This window comes from Lissotriton helveticus, chromosome 6 (genome assembly GCF_964261635.1).
Source record: "Lissotriton helveticus chromosome 6, aLisHel1.1, whole genome shotgun sequence".
NCBI lineage: Eukaryota > Metazoa > Chordata > Amphibia > Caudata > Salamandridae > Lissotriton > Lissotriton helveticus.
Window position 1 is genome coordinate 1,509,271,698 of NC_136067.1, and position 19,076 is coordinate 1,509,290,773.

Consider the following 19,076-nt stretch of genomic DNA (forward strand, 5'->3'; position numbering starts at 1 on the left):
AGAAAGGGTGAACCGTAAGTAACAACATAGGCAAATTTGTGAGAGGAAAAGGGGCTACACCTATTCCCATCCCAGTGTAGGGAAGACTATAGCGTTAATCATGAGTATGTAAAATGAACCCAACCAGATATGTGCCCAGTGTCCATAAGCATAAGGTGTAGCACAAGTAGTCGATAGTGTTTTAAGCAAGGTGGGGGTAGTACCCTTTGCCATCCCTGTGAAGGGATAATGAGAATAAAACAAATAATACACATGCCAAACAATGTGGAATATGAAACACAGTGAATGAAACAATTGGCTTGATTACAGCATCACAAAGAGGAATGAGGAGACTTGAAAGATAGAATGCCTGGAAATGAGCTGCATAGAGATCACATGCGTGCACTCATTTTTAGAACGTTCCCATCAGTTCTTGCACTCATCGTTAGAACTTTCCCATATCCTCTAAACTCAACGAAATAGAAGGCTGTGGACTCCAGCAGAAATCAGTCACAACTGAGCGATAAAATTAAGGTGTGGGAGTACTCGAATAAGGAAGGCTAAAAACGCCTTCATCATGGATACTGGCCATAGCAGAGCCAGCAGTGGGTTGCAGAATATCCACAGTCACGAAGGGTACTTCCTGAAACACACCGTACGTTTGGCAAAGTAAATATGTTCATGTACAGTACAACGTGAGTGTACAGTTCCAGAGATAAAATCTGGAGTCAGTCCTACCTTTAACACAAACTAGCATATTAGCTCGAAGAGATCTGAAACAGTAATGGTGTAGATACCACTTGTTGGTGATCTTCTAAGTTGAAGAAAGAATGCAGCTCCAGCACTTTTCTGCACCGGAAGACAAAATCAAGTGAATGAAGGATGAACCTGAAGATGCGTGCAAGTGGCAACCACAAGATGGGGGCACGCAACCAGACGCTGACCTGGGTGGTTCACAGCGCACTGAAGCATCAAACAGTGTCACTCGGCGAGAACTGGCAGAGAAGGAGATGTCGTCATACAGAATTCTTGTGAAGTGGAACTGCACGGAGATGCAATTTGAGGTAAGAAGCACACGCTTCCCTCACAGTTCAAAAATCAGCGTGCAACTGTCAAATTTTTAACCAGCCCAACTGTTGTCTGTCAAATAAACTGGTTAAACAGACACAGAAGCAAGGTGTCTTGTGAGATAGACATGAAGTTTAAGAAAATGACTCACCAGCGGTGTCCCCTCACTTGACAACATAGATACATCGTAGGCAGGCAGAAAAACACCGGCAATGTCCACTTACTTGACCACATAGACACATCATAGGCAGGCAGAAAAACGGCACAAAATTAACTGACTTGTCAGCAAAATCCTGCACTAGTAAAAGTAAATTTTTGGCAGAAACAAACACAAACATGGCACACAGAAGTGGTTAGGTAGTCCCTTGGTCAGCAAAACTTTAAGCACATAGCAGAAAGCATAACAAAAAGGGATTCTTCTTGACAAACCACTGCAGTCAAACAGATAGCATGACACAGAAGATGTGAAGATCACACAGCGTAGGGAACAAAATGATTCTAATAAATGCCACATTTTAGTACTATTTCCACAAGGTCTAAGAGTGTGTGTCTGGGCGTGAACCGGCATGACGTAGAGGAATAGTCTGCCTGTAGAGTTGATGTGGTTGAAAGAACAGACAGTAGATGTTACCAGAGTCCAAAGTACGTAATGTAGATGCGCATAGCACGCCTGGGCTAGGGCTGTCCGATGGTGAGGACACTGGTGGGGCTGAACGGCGTAGTGCTTCATCTTACTTGTGTAGTTGTCTTCTTTTCTTTTCTTTTTGATGCTAGTTTCTTGCTTGTATTCGTTCTTCATGTTGATTGTAGAACATGCTTGTTTATTTTTGGAAATGTTCCTTTCCTGTGGATACCTCCACTTTTGTACATTGTGGTAGTAGCCACCATAGTTACTTTAAGACTGCGCCATCTCCAAGACCTCTTGTTTGTCAGGTACCTAGGATCTGCTTGTAGCTGTAGGTTCTTCGTCATCCTCATCGCCAAAATATGTAGTGATGAGGGTCCACACAGGAGGTTGTAATTCAGGATGTTTTATTTAATGAATATAACAAGTAGTAAGGTTCAGGACAACAAGTAGTTAAGTTGTATATCAGAGTTCCACCAGGAGCGCTCTGTCAGCTGCTCAACTGTCACTTCACCTCTCTAAGTGCCAACATTCCGAGGCATCATCAGACTCCAACATTCTAATGAGTCAGAGCACTGGCACTGGCTATGCAGGGGTGGTAAAATCCCTTATAATATAAATGCAGGATACTACACAATCCAATTGAAAAAACATTTGTTTTAGTGATAATTAATTGCCTGTTGGTGATGTCCGATTGCGTTTTGATTAATTGGAATCCCCACTCCTGGGTAGGAACAGTGTTGCAGCTTTTTCTGCTCATATTATTTTGCAGACTTCCATTTTTAGGCCATTATGATTGAGACATACAGCGTCTCCTGTTTGCCGCTTTCAACCTTTAAGTGTAACAGACTCTTGTGTTAATATTCGTGTCTCATCCCAATATTGCAATTTCTAATTATGAACAAAAGAAAGCAAACATTTGTAGCAGCGTGTTTCACATGCTTGGTTCCCTTTGAGATTTGTCAAAGAGGATTTGTCAAAAAGGATTTACTGCTATCCATGTTGAGGTGCCATTCCCCTGTAAGCTACTTCTGTCTTCTTCATAACCCAAGCATGCAAAAGACGCTTTGAGTTTATCCCATTCATGCACCTCGAACAGTTGGACTCAACTTGGGAGACTCCCTTACAGGGGGCGCCCTACAGCCCCGACCTGGTGAGTTCTGGTTTCCGCTTTGTGCATTGTATATATATATATATATACATATATATATATATATATATATATATATATATATATATATATATATATATATATATATATATATATATATATAGGTTTCAGGCCTTATATAGTTAGGAATTAGCATTTAAAAAACCTTTAAAATTCACTCAAAAAACTATGAGTTTTAGGGGTGTTGTAGTTAGCTGGACATTTCACTCATAAAAAACCATTGAAATTGCTCCTATATAGTTAGTTGTACTAACTATATTTCGCGCACCCGCAATCCACTGCTGATGATGTCACATATTACATCATTCATGACATGGTCAGTGACATCACTGATGACATCTCAAATGACATCACTGATGACATTCTCCACTACTCTCTACTACTTACTCTCTACTACTCCACTACTCTCTAATACTCACTCTCTACTACTCATTCTCTACTACTCTACTACTCTCTACTACTCTCTCTCTCTACTACTCACTCCCTACTACTCACTATCTACTACTCTCTACTACTCACTCTCTACTACTCTCTACTCTCTACTACTCACTCTCTACTACTCTCTCTCTACTACTCACTCTTTACTACCCACTATCTACTACTCTCTACTACTCTCTACTACTCACTCTCTACTTCTCACTCTCTACTACTCTCTACTACTCTCTCTCTACTACTCTCTATTACTCACTCTCTACTACTCACTCTCTACTACTCTCTAATACTCACTCTCTACTACTCTCTCTCTACTACTCTCTACTACTCACTCTACTACTCACTCTCTACCTCTCTCTACTATTCTCTCTCTCTGCTACTCACTCTCTACTACTCTCTACTACTCACTCTTTACTACTCTCTACTACTCACTCTCTACTGCTCTCTACTACTCACTCTACTATTCACTCTACTACTCTCTACTACTCACTCTCTGCTACTCTCTCTACTGCTCTCTACCACTCTCTACTACTCACTCTCTACTCTATTACTCATTCTCTTCTCTCTACCTCTCTACCTCTCTCTACTTCTTTCTCTACTAGTCTCTACCTCTCTACCTCTACCTCTCTACCTCTACACCTCTACCTCTCTACCTCTCTCTACACGCACACATCTACACATATATATATGCATGTATATGCATATGCATTTATGTATGTGTATATATATATACATACATATATAAACATATATAATCTGCATATCTATATAAATACAAATATAAATGCATGCATACATATACATATATGCATACATATGCATGTTATTTACATGAAAGTTTTAAAAACACTAATAAAAGCAAAGCTAAAAAGCCACCTCATTACAAACAGAATGGCTTTAACTTAAACGAGGGCGAGATCTATTGCATTTTCAATGCTTGTTTACTTTGGTTCCATCAAGAAGGCATTCAGATGTGTCACACATTTGCCATAAATTCTGAATGTTAGCACTCTAGTTGCTCATTAGATCACTGTAGTAAAGCTACTGCTCACCAGGGAAGTCTGCTGCTAATCATACTATCTATGGTAAAATGAACCCCCTCATTTTGTTCCTTTTTAAATTAAATGTTTTCAGACTTACCACTTCATTCCAATCAAGAAGGCTTCTGGTGTGCCATACTTTTGTCCTAAGTAAGACTGTTAGCGCTCTAGTTGTTCTTTAGAACACTCTGGGACATTCTGTCATTGGGCTATACTTGGGCTACATCTGGGTGATATTTGGGCTACATTTTGTCTCTTTTGTCTCTGGTGGCCATCTTGGGAGACTGCATGTCAGAAGTTTTTTAATGAAATAGAAGAGGATTTGGGAAGTCACTCAAAAGGTGCCCTAATTTTTCTTACTGCAGCACTAATCATATTTTCTATGGCAAAATATACCCCCTCATTTTGTACCTTTTTAAATTAAATGTTTTAAGAGTTACCACTTTATTCCAATCAAGATGGCTTCAGGTGTGCCATATCTTTGTAATAAGTAGGACTGTTAGCGCTCTAGTTGTTCTTTAGAACACTCTGGGAAGCTGCAGTAGAACACAAAGGAATCAACGGACAGTCTCTGTCCTTGTTGGATGTACATGTTTTACTGAGAATGTCAGACTTCATTCCCACATGACTGAGAAACATAATGTGAATTTACAGAAAATATGCTTTCAGTTTAGCTTATAGATCCGCTTCAAACCACTGTGGGAAAAGCATGGGATAATAGTTTTCTTTCCAACATGATTCATGATATCCCAGCAGAAGGCTTTTTCACATGGTAAAATCACCTTAGAACACACCACAATTCCAAAAATGAGTATGGTACCATCAACAAATGATTTATAATGTAACTAAAGTCCTAAAACCCTGTATTAACTACAATGCTTTTTAATAAGGTGCTATCATGTATATTGGTCCCAAGATGGCTGCCAACACTTCTTGGATGAAGAATTTGAATTTTGAAAACAATTTCTAGGGGGTCAGGGTGCTTCTACCCTGCCCCCTTTTTTAGTTCTACACGTTTGTTTTTCTGCTTTCCTGTGCCTCAGTCTACCGAGGCACAAGATGGCTGCCAACACTTTCTGGTTTGGAGTGTTGACAGACAGTTGACAGCCAATTAGCATTCAGCTCGTGCTCGGAAAGATAAGCTTACAGTAAGCTTACAGGTAAGCTGCTATAGATATATATATTTTTTCTCTTTTGATTTTCTCAGGAACTACTGGAGGGATTTTCACCAAATATAGAAAAGGCACTTCTGCATACCAGTCCCTACCATTTTGCCAAGTTTGGTGTAATTCTGTTCAGCCGTTCGGGCTGTAGCCGTGTCTAATCATCCTATGGAAATTAACATGGGGAAAACACGTTTTGGGACCCCCTTTTTTCTCGGCCCCAGCTTGACGAATCCCCCCAAAACTTTCAGGGAAGGAGCAGAACTGAGCTGGCCAAAATTTTGGAAAATTGCACGCAATTTCCTCAATCGACGCCAAAGTTATTCCCAATAGAATGTTGCGGATTTCCTATGGTAACTAGGTCCTAACTATATATACCTACTGGCGACCGCCAGTAGGTAATATATATATATATATATATATATATATTACATTTTATTTATATATATATATATATATTATATATATTACCTACTGGCGGTCGCCAGTAGGTAGTTAGGGAAATCGCAACATTCTATTGGGAATAACTTTGGTGCCGGTTGAGGAATCTGCCTGAATTTTCAGCTCCTTCCCTGAAAGTTTGGTGGGGATTCGTCAAGCGGGGGCCGAGATAAAAGGGGGGTCCCAAACCGTGTTTTCCCCATGTTAATTTCCATAGGGCGGTCGGTCGCACTTTTAGCTCGAACGGCTGAATGGATTTTCACCAAATTTGGCAAAATTGTAGGGACTGGTAGCCCGATGTGCCTTTGCTATGTCTCAAGATATGTGCTCCAGAGGATTTTGAGTAATTTAGGTTAAAAAAAAATGTATATATCTATAAGCGCGCCCCGGTACGCGCACCGGGGAGCGCTCCGGGCGCGCCACGCGACTTGCGCACAAAAAGCTGATTGGCTCTCGGGTGTCTGTACACATTCGAAACAGTCCGCAGCGGCGGCCATCTTGTGTCTTGGTAGGATCGAGACACAAGAGGTGGCAAAAAACAAAGGGGGAAATAAGCAAAAGGGGGCAGGGTGGACCCCCCCCTGACCCCCTAGGTTTGTTGTGGGGGACATAAAAAGGGTCCCTCGGGTAAAAAAAAAATGTAACTTTTTTTTCGATTTTCGCGGGGGGAGCGCCCGGTACGCGCACCGGGGAGCGTACCGGGGAGCGTACTTTGGTGAAAAATAGTGAAAATAGTAGTGTAAAAAAATCATTTTGAGTGATTAGAGGTAGGGTAGCTCTGAAAAGTGCTTTTGGGTTCTGTGACTGTTTTAGGTACCTACAAGTACGTCCCACACACACCCACATGCACACAACCCCACACCCCCACACCCACACACTCCCCACAGACACCTCACACACGCACACCTCCACCCACACCGAAACACCCCACACCCCCACACCGACACCTTACACATCCACACCCACACCCACACATTCCACACACCCACACTCATAAACACACCTCACCACCCCCGAACACACACACACACACACACACAGACATGCACACACAGATACCTCACAGACACACCCCACACATCCCACAGACACACCTCCACCCCCCACACATACACACACACCCACACCTCACAGACACACCCACACATCCCACACATACACACATATCTTACACACATACCCCTCACACCCACACACCTCCCACACACACCTCACACACCCACATTTCCACCTACACTCAAACACCCCACACACCCACACCCGCACACACACCTTACACACCCACACCCCCACCCACACCCACATACTCCATACACCTACATACACCTATACACCTCACCCCCCCAGACACATACACACACACACCTCACAGACACACCCCACCATCCTCCACACACACCTCCCCCGCCCCCAAACACATGGGGAAAACTCAGTGAAACAGTAAAACGATAATTTAAAGTGCTTAGAGGTAGGGTAGCTCTGAATAGAATTGTTGTGTTGTGTGGGAGACTTAAGTACCAACATGTAGGTACCAATGCAGAGTCATGTTGTTACAGAAGTTATTGTGGTATATGGAATCTATACTATAGTCTGTCAGGAAAGCAGAAAGAACATGGAGGCAGGAGATGAAAAAGAGATGTCAAATACACATTGGAGATAATATAGTGGGAGAAAGGAAGTATCTATGAGCAAAATTACTATGTAACATAAAAAAGTTGCACAGTATACTATAAGTCTGACTTTACATTATAATCAATTTGGTACTAGTTTAAGAATTACATATAAAAATGAATAATGTCTCAAACAATTTTAGAATGATTAAATATAAATTTATTTTTCAGATTCTTTTTCAAAATTTGATAGAACTTCTAATATTTGACTGTCAGAAATGTCCTCATTTTGAATCAGCAAATCTACTGATTCTACACATTGAAGTAGTTCATAGTCCCGTGATTCATCCATGAATTCCAAGTTATCATTGGGTACAATAATTTCTTCATTGTTGCTCTCCAGAACAATTTCAAAGGAAATGTTTTGCTCTCCTTCCATTTTCGTGCTGTAATTTGCATAAAAAATAAATATATCAGTAGGGATAGGGCACTGTTGGGTTTAGGTTCAGACAGGTAGTTTGGATTTTTTAACAGTGAATTTATCTTTGGGCGGTGTATGGTATCAGACTGGAAGTAGAAATATAAAAAAGTGTATGTGATGAAGCCTAAGTAAATTCATAATTATACAAGACAAGCCTAACTCCATCCATAACTATAATAGAGAAGTCTACCTCAATCTGTAACTATTACAGAGGGATAGTATATAACTATCAAAAAAAGTTTTCAAAATTAACTTAAAGTGCACAACATACTTCAGTTTTCAAAATAATAACTTACCTTTGAGAAAGCAGTTGAAGTTGTCAGTGAAAATGCTCTTGAAATGTACTTCAGGAAGTAGTAGTCAAAATGGCTGTGTTTCCCTCTCTTTCTTTATATATATTCCGGTTACATAACCACTCAAATGTCATGAAATAATAGTAGAAAATGGTAGTAACATTTTAATTGGTGGTCAATTCTAACACTTCAGATGTGTTTTTGTGAAGTAATTTACCTCAGGATATTTAGAGAGGTCTACATGCTAAATGGCTCAATGGAATTCCACCAAATTTGGGAAAATGGTAGGGACTGGTATGTAGTATGAGCTATTCTATATTTGGTGAAAGTGTCTCCAGTGGTTTTTATGTAAATTAACTTTTCACATTTTTTGGGAGCGCTTCCCGGTGCGCGTCCCGGTATGCGTACCGGCAGCGCTACGGGAGTCCTCCATTTTGTGTTTCGGTAGATTTGAGACAGAAAATGGAGGACAAACAACGTTGGGAATGGGTATAAGGGGGCACGGTAGGCACTCCCTGACCCCCTAGGTTTTCTGAGGGGTTGTTAGGAGGCCCATATAGAACCAAAAAAATATATTATTTTTAAATTTTCGCGGGGGGAGCGCCCGGTACGCGCACCGGGAAGCGTACCGGGGAGCGTACTTTGGTGAAAAATAGTGAAAAAAGTTAGAAAAAGATAATCATTTGGAGTGATCAGAGGTAGGGTAGCTCTGAAAAGAGCTTTTGGGTTCTGTGGCTGATTTAGGTACCTACAAGTAGGTACCAATACACAGTCTTAAATTCAGGAGGAATATTCTATTCCCCTCATCTGAGAAGTGCACACCATCTCCTCTGTGGATATCTTGCATGTTGTAACGCAAGTTGTTGTTGTATATTGAACCCATTCCATAGTCTCTCATGTAAGCAGAAACAGATTTATTCACATGTTTCCGTGCTTTCTCAAATTGTGGACAAAATTGGTTGGACCAGTTCCATTTCTGTCTTTGGCATATATTGGAAAATACCAAGGCAGTTTGAGGAAAAGGGACCATCAATTGTTCAAAGGTGTCCTTTAAAAGCATTTCCAGACCTACCCCAGTCAAAGTGCCTAAGTCATTTCCACCACAGTGCAGAATTATGAGGTTAGGGTGTGGCAAATGCAAAAAGGTTTTCACCAATGGTATCAATTGGTGACATCTCAATCCTCTCTGGCCAATCCATTTAATGTTCACATTTGGTAAATCAAGGTTGTGAAAATTTCTGGTAGCTGCATACCTTTTAGCCCAGTGGATATAGCTATGTCCAATAATCCAGACAGAATACATGGTAGAGGAGGTTCTGGTGCAGTCAGATGAAGTGTAGGCATAAAATGGCAGTTGGAACAGTAGGAGTTTGCAAAAAAAACCTGTGGAGTTTCAGTGCTCTTGAATCACAAGCAATGATTGGTAGATTGAGATAGTTGAAAACTGAAAGTTAGGGTGCATGGTTGTGTTCTGTGTAAGAAGTAATTTGAATGGTTAAAAAAAGTCATTTAAAGAAACATTGCACCAGATAAGCTGGTGTATTCGCAGGTCAAACATCCTTGCTGAGGTGATTTGCAACATTGTAGAATAAACTTTTAAACCTGAGAGCTCAGTGAGGAGGAAGTTGCTATGGTAACAGGTAGAAAGGGCTGAGGGGGGGGGGGGAGGGTGTTGGTTTGAAAATACAGAGGGAAGAGTTTTGATTGGTTACCATGAGCAATATGTGTGTAGAAACAGAGGTTTTCTGTGCCATTAATGGTTGCAGTGCCTGGAGAACATACCTTTTGCTCTGCTAAAGAAATATTGGTGTGTGTATCTGACACTGTTCTGAATCTCCTAGAGCATTTGTAAAGGTGAGTTATGATTCATTTAATATACATAGAGACTTGTATACTCTATGGAGAAGATTTGGAAGCAAATTGTGGTTTTTTAATATTGCTTTGTGTCATGCTTTTTGATAATGCTTGGTAAAAAGTTTTTACTGCATAGAGGAATTGTATTTTGTAAAATAGTGAGATTTCAGTAATTGCATGGAATGCTTGTACATAGAACCTGTGCTGTGTTTCTTAAATGTGATGTCAAAAACGATTTTAGGAAAAATGAATGGCTTTTACATTTTTTAGAAGGAATAAAGAATGTGTGCATGTTTAAAGAAATACATTTGACTCTTTACAATGATGTTACCTGTGTTAACTCAGTGTAGGAAGCATATTGAGTTTGTTTGCATAGAGGAATTGTATTTTGTAAAATAGTGAGGTTTCAGTAATGACATAGAATGCTTGTACATAGGACCTGTGCTGTGTTTCCTAAATGTGATGTTAAAAACGATTTTGGGGAAAATGAACGGCTTTTACAATTTTGAGTATAATGTGGCGCAGAGGTTTAAAAAGTGACGCATCTACCTACATGCGTCACTTTTAAATATGGCGCAAAAAGGTACATGTTTGGGCTTTCCTGGGGAGCGTAGGTGGTGAGGCTTGTGTCTAAGAGTGCAGTGGACTAGGGTTCATGAAGCCTATCCCCGACTGCACTCTTAGACACAGGCGTCAATTTGACTCTTTACAATGATGCTACCTGTGTTAACTCAGTGTAGGAAGCATATTGAGTTTGTTTGCATAGAGGAATTGTATTTTGTAAAATAGTGAGGTTTCAGTAATGACATGGAATGCTTGTACATAGGATCTGTGCTGTGTTTCCTAAATGTGATGTCAAAAACGATTTTGAGGAAAATGAATGGCTTTTAAATTTTTGAGTATAATGTGGCGCAGAGGTTTAAAAAGTGACACATCTACCTACATGCGTCACTTTTTAAATATGGCGCAAAAAGGTACATGTTTTATGCCGCCGATGCGTCACAAAAAATGACGCATCAGCAGTGCAAAACTGACGCAGGGCCTCATAAATGAGATTCTTTTTTTTTGCACACTACTCCAGTTTAGTCCTGTCCACTGCACTCTTGGACACAAGCCTCACCTTTTGTGCTCCCCTGGACAGTCTTCATCTCATCTGCACTCCTACTTAGGTGTCAGAATCCTATCACATGGGGAAAGCTCCATGTGAAAGTGTTTGCCTCAGTCTTATCCCTGCTGTGAGGCAGGTGCAAGATTTTGATGTAACAGTGTCCTAAAAGTGACGGAGTGAAATCTCATAGATTTCACTGCGTCATTATTACGAACCTTTTTGCGGAGAAATGTCCCCTCTCTGTATATTACACTTGACAGAGGTATAATGTGGTGCAGAGGTTTAAAAAATGACTCATCTACCTACATGCGTCACTTTTTAAATATGGTGCAACAAGGCACATGTTTTATGCCGCCAATGTGTCACAAAAAGTGACGCATCAGTAGCGCAAAACTGACGCATGGCTTTATAAATGAGGCTCATCTTTTTTTTGCACACTACTCCAGTTTAGTCCTGTCCACTGCACTCTTGGACACAAGCCTCACGTTTTGTGCTCCCCTGGACAGTCTTCATCTCATCTGCACTCCTGCTTAGGTGTGAGAATCGTATCACATGGGGAAAGCCCGATGTGAAAGCGTTTGCCTCAGTCTTATCCCTGCTGTGAGGCAGGTGCAAGATTTTGACGTAACAGTGTCCTAAAAGTGACGCAGTGAAATCTCATAGATTTCACTGCGTCATTATTACGAGGCTTTTTGCGGAGAAATGACCCCTCTGTGTACATTACACTTGACAGAGGTATAATGTGGTGCAGAGGTTTAAAAATGATGCATCTACCTACATGCGTCACTTTTTAAATATGGTGCAACAAGGCACATGTTTTATGCCGCCAATGCGTCACAAAAAGTGATGCATCAGTAGCGCAAAACTGACGCATGGCTTTATAAATGAGGCTCATCATTTTCTTGCACGTTACTCCAGTTAATCCTGTCCACTGCACTCTTGGACACAAGCCTCACGTTTTGTGCTCCCCTGGACAGTCTTCATCTCATCTGCACTCCTGCTTAGGTGTGAGAATCGTATCACATGGGGAAAGCCCCATGTGAAAGCGTTTGCCTCAGTCTAATCCCTGCTGTGAGGCAGGTGCAAGATTTTGACGTAACAGTGTCCTAAAAGTGACGCAGTGAAATCTCATAGATTTCACTGTGTCATTATTACGAGGCTTTTTGCGGAGAAATGACCCCTCTCTGTACATTACACTTGACAGAGGTATAATGTGTCGGAAAAGGTTTAAAAAATGACGCATCTACCTACATGCGTCACTTTTTGAATATGGTGCAACAAGGCACATGTTTTATGCTGCCAATGCGTCACAAAAAGTGACGCATCAGTAGCGTAAAACTGACGCATGGCTTTATAAATGAGGCTCATCTTTTTCTTGCACACTACTCCAGTTTAGTCCTGTCCACTGCAGTCTTGGACACAAGCCTCACGTTTTGTGCTTCCCTGGACAGGCTTCATCACATGAGTATTCCTGCTTGGGCCTTATAATTTTGTTTTCGAATAACATTTGAAAAACAATGAAAAGGTCATATGTATAAGCTTTTCATTACACTACTAAAATATTTTTGCTGCAAATTAATGAGTTTTACATTTTTGAGAAAGTTTAAATAGTAGGACCTGCACTGTGTTTCTAAAATGTTATTGAAAAATCGATTTTGGGACTAATCAATGAATTCTACATTTTTGATACAGAATAAATAGTGTGTGCATGATTACATAAAAAAATTTGACCTTTTCACAATTATGCCACCTGTGTTACCTGAGATTAGGAAGTAGATTGTGCAGATGAGGTGAGACATGTGCAGAGGGACAGAGGAGGTGAGGTTTATGATCAAGACTGTAGTGGGAGAGAGGCCTTTCCTGGGAAGCATAGGTGGTGAAGCCTGTGTATAAGAGTGCAGTGGACTAGACTTTATGAAGTCTATCCCCTACTGGACTCTTAGACACAGGTCTCATCTTCTTTGTACCTGTGGACAGAGCTGTCTTCCACTATACTCTTCAATACAGGCCTCACCTTTTGTGCACCCCTGGAGAATCCTCACCTGATCTGTAACCCTGAATAGATCGTTTGCATTTTGTCATTGCTTTGTTGTTTGGTAATAGTGGTCTATAATGTGCTATTTTTTTTTTTAACACAGATTGAAATAAAGATTTCAAGAGTAAGCAAAAATGCCCTCAAGGGAAAGGAGAAGAAAACAACATAACCGCCAAAAAACAAAAACAGCAACGGAATTACAGCACTCTTCCACAACAAATACTTCAAGAAACAGGAACCAAGCTCCTGGTAAGAGAACTAAGAATTGTATACGGAACATATGTACTTCAAAAAATATTGTTGGACTGCATGTAGAAAAAGAGAATGAGAGAGTAAATTTGAAAAGGAAGGAGAGAACCTCAAAGAATCCTACAACTGGAGCAGGAGAGAATAATATGTATAGGAATAGAAGGCAGAATCAGTTTAGAGACATTCGTAAACGAATGTTTCGCAATAGGGTGGTTTTAAATTTGTTAAAAAACATTAGGAAAGGTAAACAGAGAGCTGCTTTTTATAAGAAAAGGAAAAGTGTAGAGAAGATTGTTGATCAGGCTTTTGAAGTTAAGAAAAAATTATTTATTTTAATAATCAATAGAATTAGGACACTTAACAAGACAATTGATGTTTTCAAATCAAACAGTAGATGGAAAAGAGTAATTAATCGGAATAATTTCTGTAAAGTTTTTTCTGGAGAATGGATGCACAGTTCAAGTTCTGAGCCATTTTTTAATGAGGAGAGTTACTTCCAGGAGAATGATTTAGTGCATGCAGTTGACACCAGTGGTCGAGCCTATGAAGAGAAAGACGGTGGTCCGATTGAAAAAGAGAAACTTGTGCCAAGAGAACCAGAAGAGGTGTTAACTGATGAAGTTTTAGGGAGACGTACTAAGGGTCCAGTGTACACTTAAGTGTAGTCGTATTTGTAGTGTGCGACAGGAATCAATTGATTTGTTTTGTAATTTCTTACGTACATATAGTAAGAAAAGTCTAAAGCAGAAAGTGAAGTTGTTGCAAGACTTAGATCCTTGCAGAGTGAGAGAAAACACAGGTTTGCAAGGGCATTCACTGGCTTGTCTTTCTAGAAAAGTCTGTCAGAGTGTTTTTCATCATTTTAGGATGTTAGCAGTGCATCATACCAAAATGAGGAAATTAGTGAGAATGTTGTATTATGCAAAAAGTCCAGCACTTAAGCTTAAACAATTAAACAGTGCTCTTTTACATGGAACTGAATTAGATGTGAAGAAGATTTGTGAAGAATTGAGATTTGTTATTTTGGTGAAAAAGAGGATAGTGTAGAAATTGACACAGCAATTCAAGGTAATGTGGAAGACAATGTACAGATTTCAAGTACAGAAAACTTTGAGCAGGAAATTACCAGGTTTAAGGTGAAATCAAGTGAAAGGCCGAATTTTACTTGTGTGTGTTGTCGACGAAGTCATTATAAGCATCAAACTAGATTAGTTGATTTATACGTAAAAAGTGAAAAGATGAATAATTATGAGTGGAAGGATTTTGCAACTTATTTGTGGGTGGAGAATTGTTTTGATTTGAGTTCTGATCAGCGTATTTGTAAATATTGTTATGATAAATTAAATCAAAACAGAATGCCTGCTAGAGGTGTTCATAATAATCTGGAGTTGGTAGACATTCCCCGTGAATTGATGGATTTAAATACATATGAGTCTATTTTGATTCAATGTGTCCATCCTTTTCAGGCAATTGTTCGCATGGAGCCTAAGATAGGGAAATTGCCTCCTACAGATTTGCAGAGAGGATTAAAGGTAAGAGTTGTTTATTTGCCTCTTGATTTGAAAAAAAATATTGATACAATTGGTGTAGAAAAAGTAGAAGAGGAACCTTTAGTTATTCTAGTTGATGGGGTTCCGACAAAGAGTAAGAAAATCTGGCAAGATTTAGTGGATGTTAGGAAAGTCAAAAAGGCAACGTTGTATTTAGTCAAAAACAATGAGTATTACAAAGATGTATGTGTTGCAGCAGAGGAAACAGCTGCAGATGAAGACAGTGATTGTTCAGGCGGCCAAATTGAAGAAGTTGATGTGTCTAGAAGTGAAGAAATATATGAACATTATACTGTTCATCCTTTGCATTCCAAAGAAGTAATGGGGAATGCAATTGAATTGTTTCAAATGAAAGCAGCAAAAGGAAGTCTCATTAGTGTATGGGAAGAAAGTTTGGAAGCTCGTTGTTTTCCACAGCTATTTCCAACAGGTCGAGGTGGACGATATGATGATCGTCCACTTCAAATTCCTGCATCTGAATATCGAACTGTAAGATTATATGCTGAAGATCCAAGGTTTTGTCAATGCATTCCCTATTTGTTTCATCTACTGTATGAAAGTGACTTGTCTGGGCTTTCTTATGCAGTAAACCATATACTGAAAAGTGGAGCACATCTGCAAAATGTTTTGGCGAGGGACTTTATGGAGAAAGTGAATCTGTAAGATAATATTTTGGAATCTCATCTAATCAATCTCATGGCATGTCAGCGTGGTACAAATGAGTATTGGTACCGTCGTCATGGGGAATTGAAATGTATGCTAAGAAACTTAGGAACTCCGACATGGTTCCTCACTCTTAGCTGTGCCGAGTATGCATGGGACGACTTACTTCAATTTCTACGAGAGGCAAATGCAAATATACAAAATATAGAATTCAAAACACCTGGAGAGCTGTGTTCTTTGGATCCAGTGAATGTATGCAGATATTTCAATCATAGATTTGAAGCTATGATGTCTTTTATTACCAACAAAAAAAATCCTCCCCTTGGAGAGGTTTTAAATTTCTTTTGGAGAAAGGAATATCAAACGTGAGGTGCTCCTCACATACATATGTTGTTGTGGATTAAAGATGCACCCAAATTTGGAACAGATTCGGATGAAACAGTGATGAGTTTCATTGAAGAGTATTCAACACGTGCTGTTCCGAAAACTACAGAGGAAAACAGTTTAAGGCAACAAGTTTTACACTTTCAATCCCATCGTTGTGGAAAGTACTGTCGTCGAAAATTCAGAAACAAGGACAAGTTCTACACAAAATGTCGTTTCGGCTTTCCACGACCAGTGATTTCTAAAGGAAGATTAAATAATTTGATGTCTTCTCTGCGACATACTGTGACGAGGAAATCACTAAAAAATACATACAATTTAAAAAGAAACGAAGAGTCCAAGTACATCAACGACTACAACCCAGTGATTTTGTCCATGTGGAATGCTAACATGGATATTCAGTTCGTTGCTGACAACTCTATTGCTGTGGCTCGATATGTGACGTCTTACATCACAAAAAAAGAAAAGACAGAACTGAAGGAAATGTGGGAGGACATTTCACATGAAAAGAGTCTAAGCAAGAAATTATACAGTTACAGTCTGAAGATGTTGTCGCATCGAGAAATTGGAGCATATGAATGTTCTGATCGATTGTCGTCAGCAAGTCTCTATTCCAAATCTAGAACCATCATTTGGGTGAGTCTAGGTCTTGCTGCAACACGAAACCGAGTTTTGAAATCTGTACAAGAAATAGAGTATTTGGCGGAGAAAGAACCAGAAAGTACAGATATTTTGAAGACAAACATGTTGGATACATACTATCCAAATAGAAGTAGTCATCTTGAGAACAGTTGTTTGTATGAAGTTCTGCAAAACTATATTTATAAGAGAACCATCAGAGAAGATATCAACAATGGAATATATGCTATCATTGGGTGTGAAGGATGTCTAGTGAGACAGAAAAAAGGCCATTTGATTAATCATCGAAAATTGAATTGCGAAAATCCAGAGAAAAGGGAATTTTACTATTTAGCTCTTTTGCAACTCTTTAAGCCATGGCGTACAGAAGAGGAACTACTTGGAGATTTTCTGTGTTACGAAGATTCTTTTAATGCAATCAAGGATACCATAGAATGCCCTGTTTTTCCAAATTATCTGCAAATGTTGAATGAAGAAATAGAGCAAGAAGCCACAATTGCTGCAGAAATTGCTAGAGACAGTTCTCAAGACAGTCAGAGTTCTGTTTCATTGAGTCAGGATCCACTTGGAGGACCAATTATACAAAATGAAGCTGCCACTGCCATGGATGAGGTGGAAAGAGCTATGGAACAAGCTCAAGATGATGTAGTTAACTTAGAAGATTTGGTGAAACAACTAAACCTTGAGCAGAAACAGATATATGACGAAGTCACAGAACAGATTGAACATGGATTCAGTCATGAGAAGAAAGAGTGCTTATGTACATCATTTAAGCCTGTCCAACTGTACGTGAGTGGAGAAGCGGGAACTGAAAAAAGTTTTCTGATTAAAGCAATTGCAACTTATCTGCAGAAAAGGACTGAATCACCGCTGTCTTGTGTTGTTACCGCTCCAACTGGGCTGGCTGCACATAACATTAAAGGGATTAATTTACATCGTTTACTGATGCTGCCAGTGGAGCATGATAACAAATTGGAGTACCACAAGCTATCTGGAGATGTGTGTTCCGATGTTTCGAGAGTCCTGAAGAAAATGAAACTTCTTATCATTGATGAAGTAAGCATGGTGTCAAATATAATGCTTGCTTTTGTGCATTTGAGAATGCAAGAAATTCTTAGAACAGACTATGATGTCTTATTTGGAGGAAAACACATTATTGTTTTTGGAGATCTACTGCAGTTGACTCCAGTGAAAGGACAACCTGTGTTCAAAATGCTCACGCATGAAGATACCAGGAAGTGCTTAGGAAGTATTGGAAATGTTAATATATGGTTAAACTTCAAATATGCATAACTGCTTCAAAATATGCGGCAGGCAAAGGATGAAGATTATAAAAATATTTTACAAGATGTAAGAATCGGAAAACTAAGTCAGCAAGGGAAAGTAGCTTTACATGGACGATTAATTTCAAATTTGTACCCAAATGAAAACATTCTTTCAGAGAATATTTTTAAGAAAATTAACGAGAAGAAATCTGGCATATGTTTGATGCCAACTCTGAAAGAATGTTCCATGTTCAACAACAAAATGTTACAGTTAGAAAATGAAGAGATAGTGAAACTGGAAGCTACAGATAAAATAGAGCATATGGGAGCAACAATTATTTTGTCTGAAAATTTTAAATCAAAATTGGATTCATTAGAGAAGACTATATCTAAAACTGCTGGTTTTGAAAAGACTGAATGTGTGTTTAAATTGTCGTATCATTTTGAGAAGGAATTTAAATGTTGAAAGAGGTCTGGTAAATGGAGCAATGGGACATGTTGTCGGTTTTGTGAATTACAAAAATAGAGATGCAATGAAATTTTAAAAATTAAATTTGATGGCATTGATGAAATAGAAGAAATTTGTCGTTGTTCAGCTAGATTTTTGCTCGTGAAAGACTTATATGTTCTGCGAAAACAGTTTCCTATTTGTTTGGCATATGCGGTGACAATTCATAAGTCTCAAGGTTTAAGTGTAGATAGCGCTTTGGTGAACATTGGAAGTTCTGTGTTTAAAGAGGGTATGGCATATGTGGCATTATCACGAGTCAGAACTTTATCAGGATTGTACTTGATTGAGTGTGATGAAACAAAGATTTGTGCAGATCTACATTGTGTTAAAGAATACAATAGGTTAAGAAGAGAGTATGCTCCACATTTGCCTCAATATCGTCTGATTGAAAAACGTGTGGTAGGCCAAAAAAGAAGAAATGAGAGTAATTGCAGTGAGGTAGTAGCAAAAAGACAAAAAGTAGACGAAACTGTAATTGTAAGCAGAAGGAAAAAAGATTCTGTTGAAGATGTTGT